At 43.2% G+C, this 24,949-nt stretch overlaps 1 protein-coding gene across 1 annotated transcript in view; it reads left to right on the top strand.

Moving 5' to 3' along the window:
- Positions 1–9,284: 9,284 nt before the first annotated feature.
- ARHGEF37 (Rho guanine nucleotide exchange factor 37) overlaps positions 9,285–24,949 on the top strand; it is a 53,869-nt gene continuing 38,204 nt past the window's right edge. The window contains exon 1 of the mRNA XM_023226972.2: positions 9,285–9,569. The gene's annotated coding sequence lies outside the window, so the exon portion shown is untranslated. The remainder of the gene's footprint in view (positions 9,570–24,949) is intronic.

Below are 24,949 nucleotides of genomic sequence, written 5' to 3'. Positions count from 1 at the left end.
CAAAGACTGACCTCTTCCAAGCAAAAAGGAATTCTGCCAAACTGATTGTGTTTGGGCTGAAACTACGACTCTTCCCTGAATCTCCAGCCTGCCGGCCTACACTGCAGATTTTGAACTTACCAAGTATCTTAGTCCATTTTGTGTTGCTATGAAAGAACACCTAAGGCTAGGTAATTTATTTAAAAAAAAAAAAAAAATTTATTTAGCTCACAATTCTGTAGGCTCGGAAGTTCAAAGGTATGGTCCTGGCTTCTGGCAAGGACTTCTGTGCTGTGTCATAATCTGGCAGAAAAGGTCAAAGCGGAAGTAGACACATGCAAAGAGAGAAAACCCAAAGGGCATCCTGGCTTTATAACAACTTACTCTCACAGGAATGTATCCATTCCTGCAAGAACTAATCCATCCCACCAGAGTAAGAATTTACTCACTACCTTGAGGATGGTACCAAGATACCCATGAGGGTAAAGCCTCCATATTTCACACATCTCTCATTAGGCCCCACCTCCCAGCACCACCACATGGGGACACATTTCAACATGAGTTTTGGTAGGGACAAACGAACTGTATCCAAACCATAGCATTCCAAGTCTCATAATCACATTAGCCAATTCCCCAAAATAAACCTCTGTGTGTGTGTGTGTATACACACCCTGTTAGTTCTTTTTCTCTGGAGAACCCTAATACATTCCCTTACTTCATTCCAGTCACTGCTAAAATGTTCTCTCCATAGGAGCACTTTTCTTGACCAAATTATTTAAAATATCCCCTTACCCATACCCACTCAATACCCAGTTACCCTTCAATTTCTTACCTTGCTTTATTTTCCTTCATGGCATGTATTAGTATCTAAAATTGTGTGTGTGTGTGTTTACTCTTTTATTGACTTTACCTCCTTCACTAGAACATTAGCTCAATGAGACAGGAAGTTTTTCTGTCCTGTTTACTAATATATCCCCAAAACAGTGCCTGCTTCAATAATATCTGTTGAATGATTCAGTAGATTATACATGCACCATATATATTTACACATATATATAAATATATGGCCTACAACCTGTTTTGTAAAGTTCACAGGGTATCATATCTATAGCATAGATATCGTTACATGTCAGTACTCATAGATTAATCTTGTTCTTATTGGCTGCATAGTATTCCATTGTGTGAATGAACATATTGGGATTTATTAACCAGTATCCTGTTGATAGTTATATGGAATATTTTTAACTTTTCACTTGGATGTTTTTTAAGTCATAATAAACGTCCTTATAAAAATATCTTTACACACTTTGTGTGATAGAATAAATTAATAGAAATGAAATATCTAAGTGAAAATGGTTGTATCAATTTGCATCCTTATAAATTATTTCTATCCTTGCCCACACAATCCACACAATGGCAGATCATTAAATCTGTAGCGACAAGACCTTAAGACTGTATTCCAAGGAACTGAATGCATGTTTCAAGAGAGGGAGTTTCCTTTTCACTAGACTTTTTTCTCATGCAGTTTCTAGCAGAGGTGCACTAACAGAGGAGACTTTCATCTAGAAACCAATAAATAAAAATTCAATATTACAATCATTCAGACAATACTTGGAAGGGTATTGATCCAGAATTTCAATTATAATTTTATCTTGATGGCATGGGACCAGACTGAAACACAGAAGTTGGAGGATATTGTCTATCCGGAAGTTTACTAAAAGGCGGGGTCTCCTCACAGGTCTATCTGACTGCTCCATCTCATTATTTGCTGGCTCCCCTTTCTTTGCCTGCCTCTTGGTTGTGTTCACCAGTTCTTTGGCCTTAGCCCTCTTCTTTTCATGCATTTACTGCTTTCCTAGGGTGATCTCATTCATCTTATGGCTTCATGTACAATGGATATGCCAGTGACCTCCTAGTCTATATTGCCAATCCAAACTTCCCTCTCTCAGTACCTTACGTCCATCTTCCCGTTGATACCTTCACTTGCATAGCACAGGTATCAGCTAGCCCAAAATTTATCTCATCCATCATCCATCTGACTATCCAAGACAGAAATCTCAGAGTCAGCCCAGGTACTCATCCCCTTACATCCCATAGGTCACCAAATTCTATAGATACTCCATCGAAGTTTTACTGTTACTTTCTCCCCTTCTACTTCACTATCTCTGCAGCCTTAATCCTAGGCTTTGTCTCTCCCTTGGCTGAATATTACAACTTCCTAAATGATTTATCATGTCAGCCTTATGTCTTCTGGGATCCATTTTCCACTCTCTGGACAGATGATCTTTCTAGAATTTTTTTTTTTTTTTTTTGAGACGGAGTCTCGCTCTGTCGCCCAGGCTGGAGTGCAGTGACCAGATCTCAGCTCACTGCAAGCTCCGCCTCCCGGGTTCATGCCATTCTCCTGCCTCAGCCTCCCGAGTAGCTGGGACTACAGGCACCCGCCACCTCACCCGGCTAGTTTTTTGTATTTTTTAGTAGAGACGGGGTTTCACCGTGTTAGCTAGGATGGTCTCGATCTCCTGACCTCGTGATCCGCCCATCTTGGCCTCCCAAAGTGCTGGGATTACAGGCTTGAGCCACTGTGCCTGGCCGATCTTTCTAGAATTTAATAATATTATGCTGTCCTCATTCTTCAATGGCTCCCCCATTACCTACAGATTGCATTTAAATTCTTGAGTATGGCACCTCCATGATCTGGTGCCTGCTTATGCCTCCAGTCTTGTCTGTCACTGAACAATCCATGCAGATCATTCAATCCACTTATAATGAAGTGCCTGCAGTTTCTGGAAAACACAAGCTAGTTTCATATTGTTATGCCTTGTCTGTACTTTCTGTCCAATACAACTTTTCATTTTCCTGGTAAGAAATGTTTCTTTACAGACTCAGTAGGAAAGGTCACCTTATCTTTGACTCCTTAATTTCACTGTAGAATTGCCAACTCCCTGTTGTAGCAGACACTGTTGGCTGCCTACCTAAGAGCATTCCCCTTTTTCTTTCCTCTTACCCAACAAGATCCCAATTTTGTTAAGACTACATGACTCCATGCTCAGGGGACTGATCCAATCTTGGGTCTTCATCCACCTAGGCCAGTGATTGGTTTAGGTATGCACACAGGATACTATTCTAAGCAATGAGACATGAGGAAGGGTCTGCTGGAGAGCTTCTTCAAGGGACGTCCTCTCTTGAAGAGACACAAAGTAGTGATGGTCCTTTCCTCTATTGGACATTGTAGTTTTGGGATAAGTTGGATTTCCGTCACTGCAACCAAAGGAGTATTTTTTTTTTTTTTTTTTTTTTTTGAGACAGGCTCTTGCCCTGTCGCCCAGGCTGGAGTGCAGTGATGCAGTCTCAGCTGACTGCAACCTCTGCCTCTCGGGTTCAAGCAATTCTCCTGCCTCAGCATCCTAAGTAGCTGGGCAGATTGCTTGAGCTGAGGGAATTCGAGACTAGCCTGGGCAACAAGGTGAACCCCTGCTCCCCCTCCCCCAACAAAAAAATACAAAAAATTAGCTGGGCGTGTTGGCACCTGGCCAAGTGGTGGTTTTCAATACAAAATGTAAAACAGGCCAGATGAGGAGGCTCATGCCTTTAATCCCAGCACTTTGGGAGGCCGAGGTGGGCAGATCACCTGAAGTCAGGAGTTCGAGACTAGCCTGGCCAACATGGTGAAATCCCATCTCTACTGAAAATACAAAATTAGCTGGGCATGGTGGCACATGCCTGCAATCCCAGCTGCTCTGGAGGCCTAGGCATGAGAATCTCCTGAGCCCAGGAGGCAGAAGTTGCAGTGAGCCAACATCATGCCATTGTACTCCACCCTGAGTGACAAAGCGAGACTCTCTGTCTCAAAAGCAAGCAAACAAACAACCAAATTGTAAAATAGGGCCAGAGAGGGTAGGAGATGCTGGAAGAAATGCAGGCTTTGAAGTCATACTACTGAGGTTTCAGCCCCAGTTCTGCCATTTCCTAGTAGCGAGGCCTGTGTGAGCTTCTGAATCTCTCAAATTTTCAGGTTTCTCATTTGTAAAAAGAAGATGGTAATACTTACCTTTTAGAATCATCTAGCACAATGCCTGGCTTATAGGCTCAATAAAGCAGACACTCTTGTTATAAAAATTATTATACATTAGTAATGAGGCTGCTAAATTTATGTGATAAATGTTTAATTCTGCTAAAGACATGGCAACCAATAATTTTTCTTTTTATTATTAATTTTTTTAGACGGAGTCTCACTCTGTCACCAGACTGGAGTGCACTGGCGCAATCTCGGCTCACTGCAACCTCCACCTCCCAGGTTCAAGAAATTCTCCTACCTCAGCCTCCTGAGTAGCTGGGACTACAGGTGTGCACCACCATGACCAGCTAATTTTTGTATTTTTAGTAGAGACGGGGTTTCACCATGTTGGCCAGGATGGTCTCAATCTCTTGACCTTGCCTCCCAAAGTGCTGGGATTACAGGCGTGAGCCATCATGTCTGGCCAACCAATAATTTCTTGACTTGTCTTTCTTACAGATTGATATCACAGAACTGGGCATGGTGGCTCACACCTGTAATCCCAGCACTTTGGGAGGTGAGGCAGGTGGATCACCTGAGGTCAGGAGTTTGAGACCAGCCTGGACAACATGGTGAAAACCCATCTCTACTAAAAATACAAAAATTAGCCGGGCATGGTGGTGCATGCCTATAATCCCAGCTACTAGGGAGGCCAAGGCAGGAGAATCGCTTGAACCTGGGAGGCAGAGGTTGCAGTGAGCCGAGATCGTGCCACTGCACTCCAGACTGGGCAATAGAGTGAGAGACTCTGTCTCCAGAAAAAAAAAAAAAATTGGTATCTCAGGAGACAGAAGAAATAATTCTCAAAACTTATGTTCTAGACTTAGTAGAATACACTTTTCACATGGTTATAGAGATCTTTGCAGAAAGCAACCACATGAGAGACACTGTGGTATAGTAGTAGACTTGGCTTCAAATCCCAGTCACCTATGAGCTATGTAATCTTGGACAAGTTACTTAATCTTTCTGGGCCTCAATTTCATCATCTGTAAGATGTGAATAATATCTGTCATATAGGATGATTGTCAGGATTAGAACCAATCTATGAAACATTACTGACATGTATTAGGCACTCAATAAGTAGCACCTATTTTCATTATTACTATGGAAAGAATGCTAGATTTTACAAAGTAGAATAAAAAAATAGATATGATCCCAAGACTGAGACTCTAAAAGAGGTAGACAGCTTTTAAAAAATTTATCAGAAAAATATATTTACTTGACTCATAGCATTGCCCGTATTGTGGTGCTAAGTACACATTTGGCACAAGTTACTTCTTTCTTCTCCACCTTCCTTTGCTTACCTCTGGAACTGCAAGTGATTCTAATGATTAAAAAAAATGGTATGGGAAGAAAGTATTAGTGCTATAAAGAAGTTCTCTGATTAGCTAAAATTGTAAAAGGTTGAGAAACAAACATAGCACCCACTTCTCCAGGTTTTGAGAGTTCAGCTCAGTTGCTGTATTAAGCACATTATACAGATTATATTCTTCAATCCTTTTAGTTTGGGGCCTACAAATTTTTAGAAGATGATTGCTATGTGGACATTTGTCATTTTCCTGGTTGCCCAGCCTCCATGTTACCATTATGCATTTGGGAAACAGGACATTGTGTAAAGCAGGGCCCTGGATCTCATTCATGGAAGCCCAAAGAACTTGGTATCAGTTTTCTCTGATTATGATTCTGGAAAGAAGAGTGAAGAGAAGCAGGCAATGTGTAAAGTTCATTCAGTAAATTTTAGTGAATTTCGGTGATATTCAATATTCAGTACCAGTAACAGCAGCTAGGCTATCTATGGCATCCAGTCCCCAGGACCAGAGCCTGAATGGCAGGGCCAGTGGCATTGCCAGTGTCCAGCAGAAGCATCCTTCCTCTGGCATGGTCTCCTCTGTGGGTATGGCCACCTGGCCTCCCATGGTGCCTGTCTATATTACTAACCCGGTTCTCTAACCTTTCTACTGATTCTTTCAGCTCCTCAGTACTCTTTCAAGAAATTCCTTTTCTGCTTTGGTTAACCAGAATCAGCTTTTGTTGCTTGCAACCACGGACTCTGGCTAGTAGCTAGTCTTTAGGTAATGTGCAACCCGAAAGACTCCAATGCTGCTTATTTGAGTAAAAATCCCTTAATAAAGTCATGGTCAAATTTGCAGCTGGTCTAGGAGTTCTGTGAGGGCTCGCTTTAAGGCCCATACACCTCAGGCAAAAGAAGAAATACCAGGGAAAGGGGCTGTTGTCTCTTGACTCTCAAATATCTGCTGCCCCACCCTTATCCACCTCTTTCTTTGCCTCCTACAACGTCTTCACACTCACTCATCCACCCATTCAACAAACACTTATTCAGCACCTACTATGCACAAGGCATTATGCCAGGCAATAAGGGGAATCTAAAGATCAGTAAGCTAACCCTGACAGTATACTTTTGAATTTTGAACTGGCAAATGTATTTTCTTTTCAAAATACATAAAATTTAAAAATGGATCACTCTATCGAAAGTAAAAGGGAAAGGGAACTCTTTTATCTTTGATTTGTGTCACTGAGGGCAAGGTGATGTTCATTTCTTTGTAAATGTTCTAGAAATCACATAGATTCCTTTGTTAGAGGTTTCCAGTCAAAAGCAAACCAACAGCTCTCCAGAGGATTGAGAAAATAATGCCCCTTCTAAAGTCAACAAGTAAATTGCTGCTCATCAAGATCCGTGTGACTAGGGTGAAAGATGGTGGAGTTAGTGGCAGTGCATTAGAAATGCCACTCAAAATAACTGAGTCCTAAAATAGAATCAAATAAACATCAGTTTCAAATGAAAAATATTATCCAGCTTATTTCGGTCTCCTTAAATTGCCAAATAAATACTTGGGATCCTATAATACAGCAGTTGTCCCGGGGAGTGTTGACACTTACATCTAAAACCACAGAATACTCAACACAAGCAAGGAAGATGGGCACACATTAGAAGTGTAAAGTATTCCATCACATACTTCTGAAAAAAAAAAATGCCAAGTAAAACATGTAAAGCAGATTATTTCATACATTCAGGAAAAACTGGTCAGGCACATACACACTTTACAGGAGTGTGAACTGAGGCATTGAGCACTCACAAGACCTTCACCTGGAAACAATCAGGAAGTCTGATCTAGGAATCAGACTCAGCTTTGGGGTCAGCTCTTCACTTCCCAGCTGACTTTGGAAAAGCCACTTAGCCACTCTAGGACTCAGTTTCTTTATCAGTAGGTTAGAATAGACAAAATATCAGCATTGAAGGGAACTTTAGAGATCACCTCAATCAGTTTTTAACTTGCACCTGACTTTTCTTTGAAGCATCCCTAACAAGCTCCTCTGCTTGAATGTTTACTTTTAGTGACAGGATATGCTCTGTATTCTTTGAAGCATCCCTAACAAGCTCCTCTGCTTGAATGTTTACTTTTAGTGACAGGATATGCTCTGTAGGCAACTAATATTATTATTATGATTTTGGGGACAGAGTCTCGCTCTGTCGCCCAGGCTGGAGTGCAGTGGTGCAATCTTGGCTCACTGCAAGTGAAGCTTGCACTCCACCTCCAGTGTTCAAGCGATTCTTCTGTCTCAGCCTCCCGAGTAGCTGGGATTACAGGTGCCCACCACCATGCCCAGCTAATTTTTGTATTTTTAGTAGTGACGGGGTTTCAACATGTTGGCCAGGTTGGCCTTGAACTCCTGACCTCAAGTGATCTACCTTCTTTGGCCTCCCAAAGGGCTGGGATTACAGGCGTGAACCACCGTGCCCCGCCAACTGATGTTATTTTTGAAATACTCTAATTGTTAGAAAAGTTCTTCCTTACATATTAAATTGCAATGCATCTCCTTATAGTTTTCTGCATCCTGGAGGCCTCTAAGGTCATGTAGGTTAGGTCTAATCCATAGGACTACTTTTTTGAAAAGTCCTCAACTTCCCCTTCCCTTGCTTTTCTTTCTTTTCTTTTTCTTTTTTTTTTTTTTGACGGAGTCTTGCTCTGTCACCAGGCTGGAGTCTAGTGGCGCGATCTTGGCTCACTGTAACCTCTGCCTCCAGGGTTCAAGCGAGTCTCCTGCCTCAGCCTCCCAAGCAGCTGGGATTACAGGTATGCACCACCACGCCCAGCTAATTTTTGTATTTTTAGTAGAGATGTGATTTCACTATGTTGGCCAGGATGGTCTCGATCTCTTGACCTCGTGATCTGCCCACCTCAGCTTCTCAAAGTCCTGGGATTACAGCCGTGAGTCACCGCGCCTGGCACCCTTGGTTTTTCTCTTCTGCAAGCTAAACCACCCCTCCCCCCTTCAGTTGCCCTCATCTGTCACATTCAAGAGAAGACATTATTCTGGTTTTCATGTTTTTATGGGTGTAGAGTGGTGGTTAAGCACCCTGAACCCTAAGGTAGTCTGAATTCGAATACTGGCCCTGTCACTTAGTAGTTGTGTGTCATGGGCAAGTTATTTTCACCTCTGTAGCTCAAGTTTCTCTCTCTTGAAAATGAGGATAATAATGATACCCATCTCTTGGAGAAATTGTGAATGAGATAATTGAGACAGTACAAGTAAAACATTTAGTAGAGTGCCTGGCCCTTAGTAAGCAATACGACTACTACCAGCAGTAATAATAAATAATAAGCCCTAAATTAAGCCTTAAAAATGAAAATAAGAATAAAAGAACTGGCAGAATGAGAAAAGCTAATCTAGTCCATTCCTGACGCTACAAACAAGGTTTGGTTGCCCCGATATGAAACTTTACATGCGTTTCATAGCAACTATCACTTTCAATGGTGGGTTTAGTGTGTAGGACAGAAGCCCAAGAAGGCCAGGACTTTGTCTATCGTGTTAACTGTTGAGTTCTCTGTGCCCAGAACAGTGTCTTGCTCCTAGTAAAGTGAAAGAATGGACCAACACCGTCATGTCATGGAAGAGACTGGCCGACTTGGCTAAGGTTGTGCAGGGCTCCCAGGAGAGCTGGGGCACGAACCAAGGGCTCCTCGGCAGCCAACACTCAGAATTAAATCGAGGCCCAGCCCTAAAGTTCGGTGATTCGGGCAGGAGCTCAGGTATCCAACAATATCGGGGTCAGCATTCCCACCGGGTGGCCTAAATGGCGGCTCCTGTTTTCGGGGTGACGAGCCAGCGGAGAAGGTGCCTTAATGAGAGGCCGCGGGAGGTTGGGTGCCGGCACGTAGCTAAACTCCGCCTGCAATGCTTCGTGTTGGCTGCCAGCCAGGGCACGGTTCCGAGCCGGCCGGGACTGACTCCGGGAGCAGCGAACAGAAAACAACCTGGCTCCAGAAAGACAATTAACAAAGGCTGGGGACCAGCCACCCCCTCGCGGCGTACGCACGCAGGCAGCAGCGTGGGCATAGCTGCGCCCGCCAGCGCCCTCGGTGGGCACAGCCGCGCGGAGCGGCGCGGTTGCGGGGAGCTGCGCGGTTGCGAGGAGCTGGGCGACGCACCCCTCCCCCCTCGCCCCAGCTGCGCTGTCTCCCGGGCGGCTAAGCTCCGTGCGTGCGCGCCGGCAGGCACCTTGAGCGCGCGGGTGAGTCCGCCAGGCGACTGGGGCCTGGTCAAGCAGGATGGGGCCGGGGAGGGGTGCAGGAAACAGCTGCTGGTAGGATCAGAAAAGGGAGGTGGGTCAGAGAAAGGCAGGATGCGACGACCTCCTGGGTCTCAACTTGCTTGGTAACTAGCTTTGTGTCTTGAGACTTATGGGAATGTAAGCCACCTGGTCCATGTGGCCTACCTTAGTCGTTTTACAGGTGGGAAACTGAGGCCCAGGGAGGTAAGGGGCCAGGAAAAACATTATTATTCTTTGTTCCTGTTTCTCTCTGCCTTCTTCCGTGCAGGATTTGAGACAGTTTTCAGTAAGAATGCATACATTGTAACAATGGAAAAATACAAACAATGGTAAAGAATCCTTGCCAAGCAAAATATAATTATGAATGGACAGTCAAGGCCAGGAAAAAAGAGAACAGAAATCCATGATCCATAGGTGAGGTGACTTGGCTAAGGTCCCTCAGAAAAGTGGTGCCAAAGCTGGGACTAGAAGTCAGAACGTCCGGCTTCTGAATGCCAGAAACTTACAGTGGGGAAGCGGACAGCCTGCCCAGGCACTGGTTCTTAACCTTCTGGGGGTCCCTGACCCCTTAGAGATCTATGTCCACTCCCTGTAGAAGGGTTCACAGAAAGCCTTGTACGCAGTTTGAGATTTGACATGAATTCCTGCAGGCTGGCACTCAGGCAGGGTGGTTTCAGAGCACTTTCTTTGAAGGGAGGCAGCTGGTGGAGGAGTACTTGCCGTGCGTCCAGACAGCTAGCTGTGCGATCCAGGAAGCAAAGTTTAACCTCTTCAAGGCACAGTTTTATGTGTAGACTGGGGATAAGAGTATCTGCTTCATCCTCCAGGTTATTGTCAGACTTAAGAATGAACGTAAAGGCCAGTGCCTGAAATAATATATGCTCAATAAAAGTGCTGAAGATTATGGGGTGACTATAGTTTATAATAATCTAATATATTTCAAAATAGCTAGAAGAGAATAATTTGAATGGTTCTAGCATAAAGAAAAGACAAATATTTAAAGTGATGGCTATCCCAAGTACACTGATTTGATCTTTATAAAGATATTAAAGTATCACAGGTACCCTGAAACTATGTACATCTGTTATTATTATTATGCATTAATTTTTTAAAAAGTGATGACACACAAAACCCAGTGAATCAAAACTGTGCTAGTTAGGAAAGGGTGATGACCTGGAAGAAATTGGGTTGTATCTGAAATAAAATACAATTAAAAAAATTATAAACATGAAAAAATAAAGTCAGCCCTATTGTGACTTACAGACCACACCACATACCTTCGTGATGGTATCCTAAATAAGGGTGTGGCAAGACACTACCCTCAATATTTGACTCCAAGTCAAAAGCTGAAAGTAGAAACTACCAGATACTGTACCAAGGAGTGTTTATTGGGCTTCACTTGCCTCTTTCAAATGGGGTCAACACCTATAGAGTTTTTTTGTTTTTTGTTTTTTTAGACGGAGTCTCGCTCTGTCTCCCAGGCTGGAGTGCAATGGCATGATCTTGGCTCGCTGCAGACTCCACCTCCCAGGTTCAAGCAGTTCTCCTGCCTCAGCCTCCCAAGTAGCTGGGACTACAGGCACATGCCACTATGCCTGGTTAATTTTTTGTATTTTAGTAGAGACAAGATTTCACCGTGTTGCCCTGGCTGGTTGCAAACTCCTGAGCTCAGGCAATCCACCCACCTTGGCCTCCCAAAGTGCTGGGATTATAGGTGTGAGCCACAGTGCCTGGCCTATAGAGTTTGTTTTTAGAGGAAAGAGGACATAAACTGGGACCTGAGCAGCACCCACCCTTGCCCAGCAATAGAGCCTCAGCTGAATTTCTGCCAGGGAATAGGAGTTGCTGGCAGTTGGCTCACATCCCTCTTGGATCAGCAGATTACTGTGGTAAACAGCTCCTTGGTTGATTCTGCCCTAGATCAAATAAATGGCTTTTTATTTAACTAATGAGGTAGGGAATGTGTTTTTGTGTGCTGTAACAGAAGCAAAATGGCCTTTGTAGAGCTTGACAGTCCAAAGCCTATTGCTTGTTTATTGGTAGGCTAAATAATTTGTTTATTTATTTGTTTATTTCGAGACAGGGTCTCCTTGCTCTGTCACCCAGGCTGAGTGCAGTGGTGCAGTCACAGCTCACTGCAGCCTCAACCGCCCAGGTTCAAGCAATCCTCCTGCCTCAGCCTTCTGAGTAGCTGGGACTACAGGCATATGCCACCATACTTGGCTAATTTTTTACATTTTGTAGACACAGGGTCTTGCTCTATTGCCCACACTGGTCATGAACTCCTGGATGCCAGTGATCCTCCCACTTCAGCCTCCAAAGTGCTGGGATTACAGGTGTGAGCCACTGCGCCCAGAGAATTTTATAATTCTAATAATTGTTATTATTTTCTTAATTCCCTAATACTGGAAGGCTCGAGAACTTTAAATCTATGGATCCAAACTTGTGATGACAGAGCCTGGGCAGGCCCACTTATCTATAAAAATAACTGCTTTAAAAAAGATACTGTGTTGTCTCCTTCCTCTTTTGGAAGAACTTTTTAGGCCTTCCAAATAGAGCTGGGGAAATAAGGCTAAGGACAAATAGTTGCTATTTGAGTTAAGACACATGTCCTCTCCATGTATTTATAAAGGGGAGTTTTTTCTCCAGGAAAGAGAGAGAGAATGTGTATGTCTATCTGTGTATGGGGCAAGAGGATGTCTGCTGCTCTCTTTCCGCCTCAATTTCAATCATTTATTTCTCAACACAGAGAAGTCTTTTTCTGTAAGCACAGTGACTTGGAAAATTCCTTCCCTTCTTGGCTCTGTGGCTCTATTTTGTTTCACAGTAGTTTCTAAAATATTAAAATGTTTTTTTCTAATTTGACTATGAACTCTTCTTTATATGTTTTTTTTTTCTTTTCTTTTCTTTTTTTTTTTTTTTTTGAGATGGAGTCTTGCTCTGTTGCACAGACTAGAGTACAATGGCATGATCTCTGCTCATAATAACCTCCACCTCCTGGGTTCAAGTGGTTCTCCTGCCTCAGCCTCCTGAGTAGCTGGGATTGTAGCTGGGATTACAGGCATGCGCCACCACATCTGGCTAATTTTTGTATTTTTAGTAGAGACAGGGTTTCACCATGTTGGCCAGGCTGGTCTTGAACTCCTGATCTCAGGTGATCTGCCTGCCTTGGCCTCCCAAAGTGCTGGGATTACAGGCATGAGCCACCATGCCTGGTCTTCTTTATATGTTTCTATATTGTTTACCTAGATATGTAATGAGCAAGAGCCTCTTTCATTATTTAAACAATTTTTTTAAAATGCTGTCCAAAGAATATATATGGGTGGCAAATAACCACTTGAAAAGATACTCAAGATCATTACTCATTAGGGAAATGCATGTTAAAACCACAGTGAAATATCACTTCATAACTATTAGGATGTCTAAAATGAAAAGATTGGCTCTACCAAATGTTGACCAGAAGGTAGAGGAACTGGAACTCTTATATACCACTGGTTGCAATGTAAAATGGCACAACCACTTTAAAAAAGATCTTAAATACACGCTTAACTTATAAAGTTAAATATACACTTATCATGTTATCCAGAAACTTCACTCCTAGGTCCAGCTTTATTGTAGTAGTGAAACAGGAAACAAACAGTTGTTTATTCAGTGTATGAAGAGACAAATTGTGGTATATCCATATAACAGAATTTTGCTAAGCAATGGAAAGTAATGATGTATTGATACATGCTTCCATATGAATGGTTCTCAAAATAATTTTTCTGAGAGAAGCAAGCCCCAGGCAAAAAACACCACAGTTGTATACTACCACATAGTGCATACTGTATTATTTATTTATTTATTTATTTAGAGATGGAGTCTTGCTCTGTTGCCCAGGCTGGAGTGCAGTGGCGTGATCTCGGCTCACTACAACCTCCGCCCCATGGGTTCTAGCAAGTGTCCTGCCTCAGCCTCCTAAGTAGCTGGGGTTACAGGTGTATGCCACTATGCCCAGCTAATTTTTGTATTTTTAGTAGAGACAGGGTTTCACCATGTTGACCTGGCTGGTCTCGAACTCCTGACCTCAAGTGATCTGCTTGCCTTGGCCTTCCAAAGTGCTGGAATTACAAGTGTCAGCCACTGTGCCTGGCCTGTATTTTTCATTTTATATAAAATTCAAAGGGAGTTGATATTCCATACCTGACCTCAAACTTTTTGATGGCTTGCAAGAAGAACCAAGAGTCATGTATGATCATATCAGTCTAACTCCAGTTGCAACAATGTCATTGACAATTTGATCTTTATTCTGCCAGTGTTTGCCCATGTCATTCATTCATTAATTCAATTAATTGAGAACCAACTATATGCTAGATCTACAGTGAACACTAGGTAATGCACTGATGAATAATAGACACATGATCCCTGCCCTCATGGAGTTTACATTATATTGAATGAAACTCTGAGTAATAAAACAAATAGAATAAGCAAAACAATTATCACGGGAAAGGAGTGGTTCTTTGAAGGATGATGGAAGTCAGGGGTAGACTTGTCTTGGTTTCAAGCAGAGAAGTAAAGTGACCAATTTTATGTTTTTTTGTTTTTTGTTTTTGTTTTTGAAATGGAGTCTTGCTCTGTTGCTCAGGCTGTGCAGTGGCACTATCTCAGCTCACTGCAACTTCCACCTCCCAGGTTCAAGTGATTCTCCTGCCTCAGCCTCCCGAACTGGGACTATAGGCATGCACCATCATGCCTGGCTAATTTTTTTCTTTAATCTTCAGTAGAGATGGGTTTTCGCCAGTGTTGGCCAGGCTGGTCTCAAACACCAGACCTCAGGTGATCTGCCCGACTCGGCCTCCCAAAGTGCCGGGATTACAGGTGTGATCCACCATGCCCGGCCCAATTTTATGTTTTTGAAAGACCACTCCACTCTGATGCTGTGTATCCAGTCAGGAAGCTGTTGTACCAGTCCAGGAGAAAGGTGGTGGAGGTTTAGACCCAGATGGTCTCAGAGATGGAAAGAACAAATTAGTAGATACTTTAATAAAACAAAACAGAGTCCAGAGGTGGACACTGATCAACACTCTTTTAATTTAGTAGTTTTATCAGTTTTTAGTCCTTATTACTGTCCTGTGTCTACCCTCTACGTCAGCCTCCACCACTGCCTCTTATTCCATATGTATAAGTATGTCACAAGAGACTGACAATACCTTCCTGGATCAGATACATTGGACTACAGCATTCCTTTGATCTACTGATCTAGTTGACTGTCAGTAAGAGAATGAGGAAACTCTGGCATGACCAGTGTTTATTAAATTAACCTATGCTGACTCCAGGTGATCTCTGTTTCCATTTCTAAGGGCTAATGAACTGTTTGTTTTAATCAAGTGGCAGAAATCTAGCTCAGAGTGGCTTAGGCAAAAGGAGGATGACGAATAAAAATGTATTTGCTCAAATGAAAAAGGGAATCTGTCTCTATCATGGCTGAAATGAATCATGCCATCATTTCAGTCTCTCTCTCAGTCTCTCAGTTCTATTTCTATGGTATTAGCCTTATTCTCAGTAAGGCTCTGATATATAGTTCTAATTATGACGATTAGCTGTTCATGGCACCTGATTAAATATTATGCATCTAGATCAGCCACGTTCTTTAGACAACTTCATACATCTGATCAATGGTAATGCTGCCCTTTCCAATTTAACAGTAATAGAAGCACAAAACCATGGCTACTATAATTGAGAGTTTACCATGTATCAGGCACTCTGTTAAATATTTTACTTGGATTATCTTAAGAAATCTTGTAACAACCCGGTAAGAAAGATTATGTAAATATCCTAGGAAAGCCAGCTAATGAATTGCAGAATCAGCATTTGAAATGAGGTTTTTCTGGCTCCAGGGCCTGGGCTCCTAACCTTCACTGTACCTCTCACAATCAATCTTTAGGACTAAGAAGAGGAAAACACTGCCACCAAATAGTGTGCCTCTCTCTTACTTTTTCTGAACATCAGTCTTAAAATATGCTTGGCAGTGATAGTAGGGATGGGACTTCAGAAGTTATCCTTCTAATTTTGTTGATTCCAGCTCTTTCGGGGGTTTTAGAGTTCTGGAAGCTCTTTGTACAGGATCCTCCCTTCTGACTATGGTTTCTATCTTTATAAACCACGCTCAGTAGCCAGGGTCCCTATGTGCACATTCTTGTTTCTGTAGGTGTTCCCTCCCTTTATTTATTTATTTATTTTTTTGGAGACAAAGCCTCACTCTGTCGCCCAGGCTGGAATGCAGTAACATGATCTCAGCTGACTGCAACCTCCGCCTCCTGGGTTCAAGCGATTCTCCTGCCTCAGCCTCCTGAGTAGCTGGGATTACAGGCGTGTGCCACCATGCCCAGCTAATTTTTTTGTATTGTTAGTAGAGACAGGGTTTCACCATGTTGGTCAGGCTGGTCTCGAACTCCTGACCCCGTGATCCACCCACCTTGGCCTCCCAAAGTGCTGGGATTACAGGCATGAGCCACCACACCTGGCCTGTTTTTTTTGTTTGTTTGTTTTTGTTGTTGTTGTTTGCAGTTGTTGTTTGTTTGTTTTTTGAGACAGAGTCTTGCTCTGTCACCCAGACCGGAGTGCAATGGCATGATCTCAGCTCACAGCAACCTCTGTGACCAAACTTCAAGCAATTCTTGTGTCTCAGCCACCCAAGTAGCTGAGATTACAGGTGTGTACTACCACGCCTGGCTAAGTTTTTGTATATTTTAGTAGAGATGGGGTTTTGCCATGTTGGCCAGGCTGGTCTTGAACTCCTGGCCTCATGTGATCTGCCCACCTGACCTTCCAAAGTGTTGGGATTATGGGCATGAGCCACCATGCCTGGCCCCTTTATTCTTCAACAAGGTCCTTTGCTCTCCTGATGTCTGAACTTCACCTTTGACAGCTTTCTATGAATCATTTCTGGAGTCTGAGACCAGATGGTTTTCCTTTTTTTCCCCTTCCTTAAATGTTTAAATTGGCTCCTCCCGGGTGTAAGAAAGGGAAAGAAAAAAAATTTTTTTTTTTTTTTTTTTTTTGGGGGGTACAGAGTCTCGCTCTGTCGCCCGGGCTGGAGTGCAGTGGCCGGATCTCAGCTCACTGCAAGCTCCGCCTCTCGGGTTTACGCCATTCTCCTGCCTCAGCCTCCCCAGTAGCTGGAACTACAGGCGCCCGCCACCTCGCCCAGCTAGGCTAGTTTTTTGTATTTTTTAGTAGAGATGGGGTTTCACCGTGTTAGCCAGGATGGTCTCGATCTCCTGACCTCGTGATCTGCCCGTCTCGGCCTCCCAAAGTGCTGGGATTACAGGCTTGAGCCACCGTGCCCGGCCCAAAATTTTTTTTTTTAAATATAAAATGGCTCCCCTTTAAAGCCTTGGGTAGACAGCTGATGGATCCTCAACTTTCCCTGCCCTGACATTTTATCTTCTGAAAGAACTTTCAAATGATAGTTTCACTTTCCCCAGCGATCTGCTTAGTTCCATTTTTCCATTCAGTTCCTCCAATTGGTCAAAACTAGGTCAGGCTCAGTGGCTTGTGCCTGTTATCCTAGTGCATTGGGAGGCCAAGATGAGAGATCACTTGAGTCTAGGAAGAGACCAGCCTTGGAAACAAGTGAGACCCTGTCTCTACAAAAAATTAGAAAATTAGCTGGGCATGGTGGCATGTGTCTGTAGTCCCAGCTACGTGGGAGGATTGCTTGAGCCCAGGATTGCATCACTGTACTCCAGCCCTGGGTGACAGAGCGAGATCCTGTCTCTTAAAAAAAAAGGTTTGGAGTATCGTTTCCTCTTGTTACTTCTTCTCCCTTGAAAGGGATTAAATAATCAGGATGTCCATATCATTTTTTAAAAGTTTTATTATGTTTTTAATTGACATATAATGTTTTATTAATTAATTAATTAATTAACTTATAAGACAGGGTTTCACTCTGTTGTCCAGGCTGGAGTGCAATGGTACGATCACTGCTCACCATAGCCTCAACTTCTGGAGTTCAAGCGATCTTCCCACCTCAGCATCCCAAGTAGCTGGGACTACAGGCATGCACCACCATGCCTGGCTAATTTTCTTTTTCTTTTTCTTTTTTTCTTTTGAGACAGAGTTTCCCTCTTGCTGCCTAGGCTGGAGTGCAGTGGCGAGATCTCAGCTCGCTGCAACCTCTACATCCCAGGTTCAAGTGATTCTCCTACTTCAGCCTCCCAAGTAGCTGGGATTACAGGAACCCACCATCACGCCCGACTAATTTTTGTATTTTTAGTAGAGACGGGGGTTTCACCATGTTGGCCAGGCTAGTCTCGAACTCCTGACCATGGGTGATGCTCCCATCTTGGCCTCCCAAAGTGCTGGGATTACAGGTGTGAGCCACCACGCCTGGCCGCCTGGCTAATTTAATTTTTTTTTTTAGTGGAGATGGGGTCTCACTGTGTTTCCCAGGCTGGTCTCCACCTCCTGAGCTCAAGCAGTCCTCCCACCTTAGCCTCACAAACTGTTGGGATTAAAGGTGTGATCCACTGTGCCCAACCTACATCATGTTTTTTTTTTTTTTTTTTTTGAGACGGAGTCTCGCTCTGCCGCCCAGGCTGGAGTGCAGTGGCGCGATCTCGGCTCACTGCAAGCTCCGCCTCCTCCGTTCACGCCATTCTCCTGCCTCGGCCTCCCAAGTAGCTGGGACTACAGGCGCCCGCCACTACGCCCGGCTAATTTTTTTTTTTTTTTTTTTTTTTTGTATTTTTAGTAGAGATGGAGTTTCACTGTGTTAGCCAGGATGGTCTCTATCTCCTGACCTCGTGATCTGGCCCCTCGGCCTCCCAAAGTGCTGGGATTACAGGCGTGAGCCACCGCGCCCGGCCTACATCATGTTTTAATTTAAATAGTTCCTCTGCTTTTAGTGGAGTGAAACCTGGAACAAATAACCAGATATTTTAAATACCGTATCCTAATTGTAGACCCACTTTTTCCTGATCTTTGTATTTCTGGAATCCTGCAAAATGCTTGTCATGTAGTAGCTGCTCCAAATACTTGTTGAATGAATGTGTGAATGCTCAAATCCCTCTGTGCCAGTGTGAACAGAAGAGAGAAAAGAGAATTAACTCAGTTTTATTCTATTCTAGAGTCAGAAGCAGCAGCTTGCTGCAGAAGTATTAACTGCAGATCATTCAACTTTTTTTTTTGAGATGGAGTCTCACTCTGTCGCCCAGGCTGGAGTGCAGTGACACAATCTTCGCTTACAGCAACCTCCACCTCCCAGGTTCAAGTAATTCTCCTGCCTCAGCCTCCTGAGTAGCTGGGATTATAGCACCATGCCTGGCTAATTTTTGTATTTTTAGTAGAGATGGCGTTTCGCCATGTTGGTCAGGCTGGTCTCGAACTCCTGACCTCATGATCCGCCCACCTTGGCCTCCCAAAGTGTTGGGATTACAGGTGTGAGCCACCACGTCTGGCCTGGCTATTTTATTCTTGTTGCCCAGGTTGGAGTGCAGTGGTGTTATCTTGGCTCTTGGCTTAATGCAGCCTCTGCCTCCCAGGTGGAGAATGGCTCCCACCTCAGACTCCAGAGTAGCTGGGACTACAGATGTGTACCACCACACCCAGCTAATTTTTTTTTGTATTTTTTATAGAGGTGGAGTTTCTCCATGTTGCCCAGTATGGTCTCAAACTTCTGAGCTGAAGTGATCCTCCCGCCTCGTCCTCCCAAAGTTCTGGGATTATAGTTGTGTTCTGTAATTTAATTGAGGTGGTGGCTACACAAATCTACACGTAATAAAATGGAATAGAACAATCAAACACAAACATGTGTTATACCAATGCCCATTTCCTGGTTTTGATGTTGTGCTATATTTAAATAAGATATAACCACTGGGGAAACATGGGTGAATAGTACAGAAGACCTCTTTTAGTTCTTTTCTTCTTTTTTGAGACAGTGTCTCTCTCTGATGCCCAGGCTGCAGTGGCACAATCATGGCCATGCCATGCATGGCTCTCTGTGGCCTCAACCTCCCGGGCTCAAAACAATCCTCTTGCCTCAGCCTCCTGAGGAGCTAGTACCTTTGTATTCCATGTCAAAAAAAAAAAAAGTTGAATGTTCTAGAGTTAATACTTCTGCAGCAAGCTACTGCTTCTGCCCAGGGGTCTCAAACTCCTGAGCTCAGTCAATCCGCCCACCTTGGCCTCCCAAAGTGTGAGCATTACAGGCGTGAGCCGCCGTGGTCGGCCGGCCTTTGTCTTTTTTTAAGAGATGGGGTCTCTGTTGCCCAGGCTGGAGTGCAGTAGTGCCTTCATAGCTCATTGCAGCCTTGAACTCTTGGAGTCAAGTGATCCTCCCTCCTCAGCTTCCTGAGTAGCTGGGATGATAGTTGTGAGACCATTTGCCTGGCTTCTCCCAGGCTTTTAAGCTGCATTTGTCCTGAGAGTATTTCTAAGATAGTGGATAACTTAAGCTATACAGACAGTCCCCAACTTATGACGATTCGACTTTATGAAGTTTTGACTGTAAAATGGTGCAAAAGTGATACACATTCAATAGAAACCGTACTTTGAGTACCCATGCAACTATTCTATTTTTCACTTTCAATACTGTATTCAATTAATTACTCTAGATATTGAACACTTTGTTATAAAACAGATTTTTGTGTTAGATGATTTTGGGCAACTGTAGGCTAATGAAAGTGTTCTAAGCATGTTTGAAGTAATCTAGGCTAAGCTATGATGTTCACTAGGCATCAGGTATATTATATGCATTTTTTACTTATACAATTTTCAACTTATAATGGGTTTATCAGGACATAACCTCATTGTAAGTTGAAGAGCATCTGTATAGTATTTTGCTTTTAAATTTTTATTTTGAAATAATTATAGATCAAGGTGAGATTGCAACAATAGCACAGGGAGGTCTTCTGTACTGTTCATACTGTTCACCCATGTTTCCCCAATGGTTACATCTTATTTAAATATAGCACAACATCAAAACCAGGAAATGGGCATTGGTATAATATGTGTGTTTGTGTTTGATTGTTCTATTCCATTTTATCATGTGTAGATTTGTGTAGCTGCCACCTCAAATTAAATTACAGAATATTCTGTTGTGGGCAATAGCACTGTCACCACAAAGTTCTCTCTGTTGCTATTCTTTTATACTCACACCCACCTGCTGTCCATCAGCTTCTCTAACAGACAGCCACGAATCTGTTCTCTATCTATACAATTTTCTTTGTTACTAAATGGAATCACACAGTATGTGGCCTTTAAAGATTGGCTTTTTTCACATAGTGTCATGCCCTCTAGAGCCATCCAAGTTGTTGCTGTATCAGCAGTTCGTTGCTTTTCATTTCTGAGTATTCAATGGCATGCATGTACCACTGTTTGTTTAACCAAAATTCCATTAAATGAAATTTTGGTTGTTTCCAGTTTTTGAAAATTATAAATAAAGTTTCTATGAACACTTATGTACAGGTTTTTGTACATAAGTTCTCTTGCTGTGGGTTAGATGTCCAGACGTGCAATTGTTGAGTTGTACAGAAAGCGTATGTTTTATTTTTGAAGAAACTGACAAACTGTTTTCCAGAGTGGCTGTACCATTTTACATTTTCTTGGTTTTTTTGTTTGTTTGTTTTTATTTTTGTTTTTTTGAGATGGAGTCTCGCTCTGTCATCCAGGCTGGAGTATAGTGGCACAATCTCAGCTTACCACAACCTCTGCCTCCCGGGTTCAAGCAATTCTCCTGCCTCAGCCTCCTGAGTAGCTGGGATTACAGGCGCCTACCACCAAGCCTGGCTAATTTTTATATTTTTAGTAGAGACGGGGTTTTGCCATGTTGGTCAGGCTGGTCTCGAACTGCTGACCTCAAGGGATCCACCCACCTCAGCCTTCCAAAGTGCTGGGATTACAGGCGTGAGCCACTGTACCCAGGCATTTTATATTTTCACCAGCAGTGTATAAGAGATCCAATTTCTCCACATTCTTGCCAGCATTTGATATTCTATAAAATTGTTTTGGTAACGGCTTTATTGAGCTATAATTCATATCATATGGTTTGCCCATTTAAATCAAGTGTACAAATCAGTGGTTTCTAGTATATTCACGGACTTGTGCAACCATCACCACAATCAGTTTAGAACATTTTCATCATTTCCCCAGAAAACCTTGCACCCTTCAGCTCCAAACTCCCAATTCTCCATCCCCTCAGCCTTAGGCGGTTGCCAATCTTTCTATCTGTTTCTATAGATTTGCTTATTCTGGTCATTTCATATAAATGCAGTAATAAAATACTTGGTCCTTTGTGATTGCCTTTTTTCACTAAGCATAATGTTTTTAAGATTCACTTATGTTGTAGGACATATCAATACAGTTGATCATTGAGCAACATGGGCGTTGGGGCACCAATCTGTGCAGTGGAAAATCCACCTATAACTTCTGACTCACCAAAAACTTAACCACTGATGGCCCACTGTTCACTGGAAGCCTTACTGATAATATAAACAGTTGAATAACACATATTTTATATGTTATATGTATTATATACTATATTCTTAAAGTAAACTAGAGAAAAAAATGTTATTTAAAAAATCATGGAGAAGAGAAAATATGTTTACTATTCACTGAGTGGAAGTGCATCATCATAATGGTTTTCATCCTTGTGGGCTTTGTGTTGAGTAGGCTGAGGAGGAGGAGGGGTGGGCCTTGCTGTCTCAGGGTTGGCAGAGGCAGGAGAAATTCTGTGTATAAGTGGATCCATGCGGTCAAACCCATGCTGTTCAAGGGTCGATTGTACTTCATTTCTTTTATTGCTGAATAATATAGATTTTTTCCTTTAAACAATTATTAGTTTATTTTTCATGCTATTTTAAATGGATATATAATAGTTGGGGAGTATACGTGATATTTTGATACCTGTATACAATGTGTAATGATCAAATAAGGGTATGATGTTTTTAAAGAAATAACAATGTGGTTTTTTCCATTACACAAGCTATAATCTAAGGGATAACACATGCTGCTACAGAGAGGTTTTACCAGGCCTGCTAGGAGGTCTAGATTACAATTAACCTAAGTGCAAATTAATGCTATTTTAAGTCTTTAGTAGTTCTCTGTAAAGTATTTCTCATGATTTTATTTATTTAGCAACAGTTTTAAGTTGTGGCACCTGAATAGCTTTCCTGAAATTCTATGGGGATCTTTCTAGAGAAGCTGCACAGGTAGTGAATGTTGCAGTTCAGGCCAGGGACAAATCAGCAGATCACGGGGTGTGTTCAGGAGCTAGAATAGAGCTGTGCATCAGACAGATTCGTTCCAGGATCTTTCTGGGCTTTTCCCTCTGTACATCCCTACCCTCCCCAAACACCCATTTATGTACTCTCCGATCCATGGGACAATGCTTTTGGCCTAAGACAGAAACTTCAACAACTACTAATACAGCCACAGGAAGCTTTTATGTAGCAAATAGTATTAATCATTGGCCTGGTGAGGCACAGAGGAGAATACAAGATAAATAGGTGCTCATCTTGCCTCCAAGAGCTTAGTGTCTAGCCGGGAAAATGAGCACCCTGAATACAAGGTTACACAGGATCCGTGCCATTTTAAATATTATGAAGTATTTTAACCATTCAGAAAATAACAAAGCACAAAACAACAAATACCCATGTACTTACTGTTTGGATGAACGGAGGCAGGATGGCGCACTTCCGGGTTCTTCTTCACCAGCTTTTCCCGCGCCCGCGAAAATGCAGCGAGCGCCCAGGGATGGTGCAGACCAACTGGGCATGCGCCAGGTGACGTCAATCTGAAGAGACCGAGATTTACCTGGTCGCACCTGCGGAACGCCCCCGCCCCCACAGGCCCGTGCCCCGCCTATTGCCCTCCCACTCCTAGAAAAGCCGCTCTTGGCCAGGGTCCCATGCGAACTTCCCAACCCCACTCCAGTCGGGATGTCGGGACTGCCGGAACTCCGTCTGAGAGCCCCACTGGGGGGACTCTATTGGCCTCCTTTGCCGGAGGCCAATAGACCTCTCCCCGACACCTTAAGTGACCAAGAATAAACTTGCAGTTTTGCTCCTACACTTGCCTACCCGCTGGTTCTTTTGTACGCGTTCTGGTGGTCTTAGAAAAACAAATCACTTACCTCCTAGCTTTAACATTTTTGCCATGTTTCCTTTGTACTTTTTTTTAAACAAAGCATCTCAGCTACTCAGCAATAAAAAGGAACTACAACTATTGATACCCACAATATACGTGAATCTCCAGGAAATTATGCTGATTGAATAAAGCCAATCCTAAAAGATTACATATGGCCGGGCGCGGCGGCTCAAGCCTGTAATCCCAGCACTTTGGGAGGCGGAGACGGGCGGATCACGAGGTCAGGAGATCGAGACCATCCTGGCTAACACAGTGAAACCCCGTCTCTACTAAAAAATACAAGAAACTAGCCGGGCGAGGTGGCGGGCGCCTGAGGCAGGAGAATGGCGTGAACCCGGGAGGCGGAGCTTGCAGTGAGCTGAGATCCGGCCACAGTACTCCAGCCTGGGCGACAGAGCGAGACTCCACCAAAAACAACAACAAAAAAAGATTACATATTGTGTGATTCCATTTACATGCATTTCTGGAAAGGACACAATTATAGAAATGGAGAACAGATTTGTGGTTGCCAAGGGTGAGGATGGGATGGGGACTGGAGCGAATTAGGTGAAAAGCAACATGAGGGACCTTGTGTAACAATTGTGTATTTTACTGTATCCACAGTTTTTTGTTTTTTGTTTTTTTGAGACAGGGTCTCACTCTGTCACCCAAGCTAGAAGGCAGTGGGGCAATCTTGGCTCACTGCAACTTCCACCTCCTGGGCTCAAGCAATCCTCCTACCTCAGCCTCCTGAGTAGCTGGGACCACAGGCATGTACCACCATGCCTGCCTAATGAAAAAAATTTTTTTTTGTTGTTAGACGAAGTCTCACTATGTTGCCCAGACTGGTCTTGAACTCCTGGGCTCAAATAAGCCTCTCGCCTTGGCCTCCCAAAGTTCTGGGATTACAGACATGAGCCACTGTGCCCAGGCATATTTGGTACTGGTAAAACATTATACAGGTCTCTATTTTTTGTCCTAGTGTCTTTCCTCTTTCCCCATTTCTGTTTTGGCCTGTGTCTGACTGGTTGGTTATTTGATACTCTTGGGGTCTACTCCTGCTCTTGTTGTTTCTGCTGGTTCTCAGTCACAGGGGCATTCTTACAATTTTTTATTGTAAACTCATCTTCAGGACATGGTTAGCTGTGGCCTAGGTTAAAGACATGTCCTTCTGGAAACATTTTATTTTGTTATGGCCACTCAGAATCCAGGATTTCTTTTTGTATAAATTTCTT

The sequence above is a fragment of the Piliocolobus tephrosceles genome, chromosome 4 (genome assembly GCF_002776525.5).
Source record: "Piliocolobus tephrosceles isolate RC106 chromosome 4, ASM277652v3, whole genome shotgun sequence".
Taxonomy (NCBI): Eukaryota; Metazoa; Chordata; class Mammalia; order Primates; family Cercopithecidae; genus Piliocolobus; species Piliocolobus tephrosceles.
The sequence above is the reverse complement of the archived record's forward strand: the minus strand, read 5'-3'. Positions and strand labels throughout refer to the sequence as shown.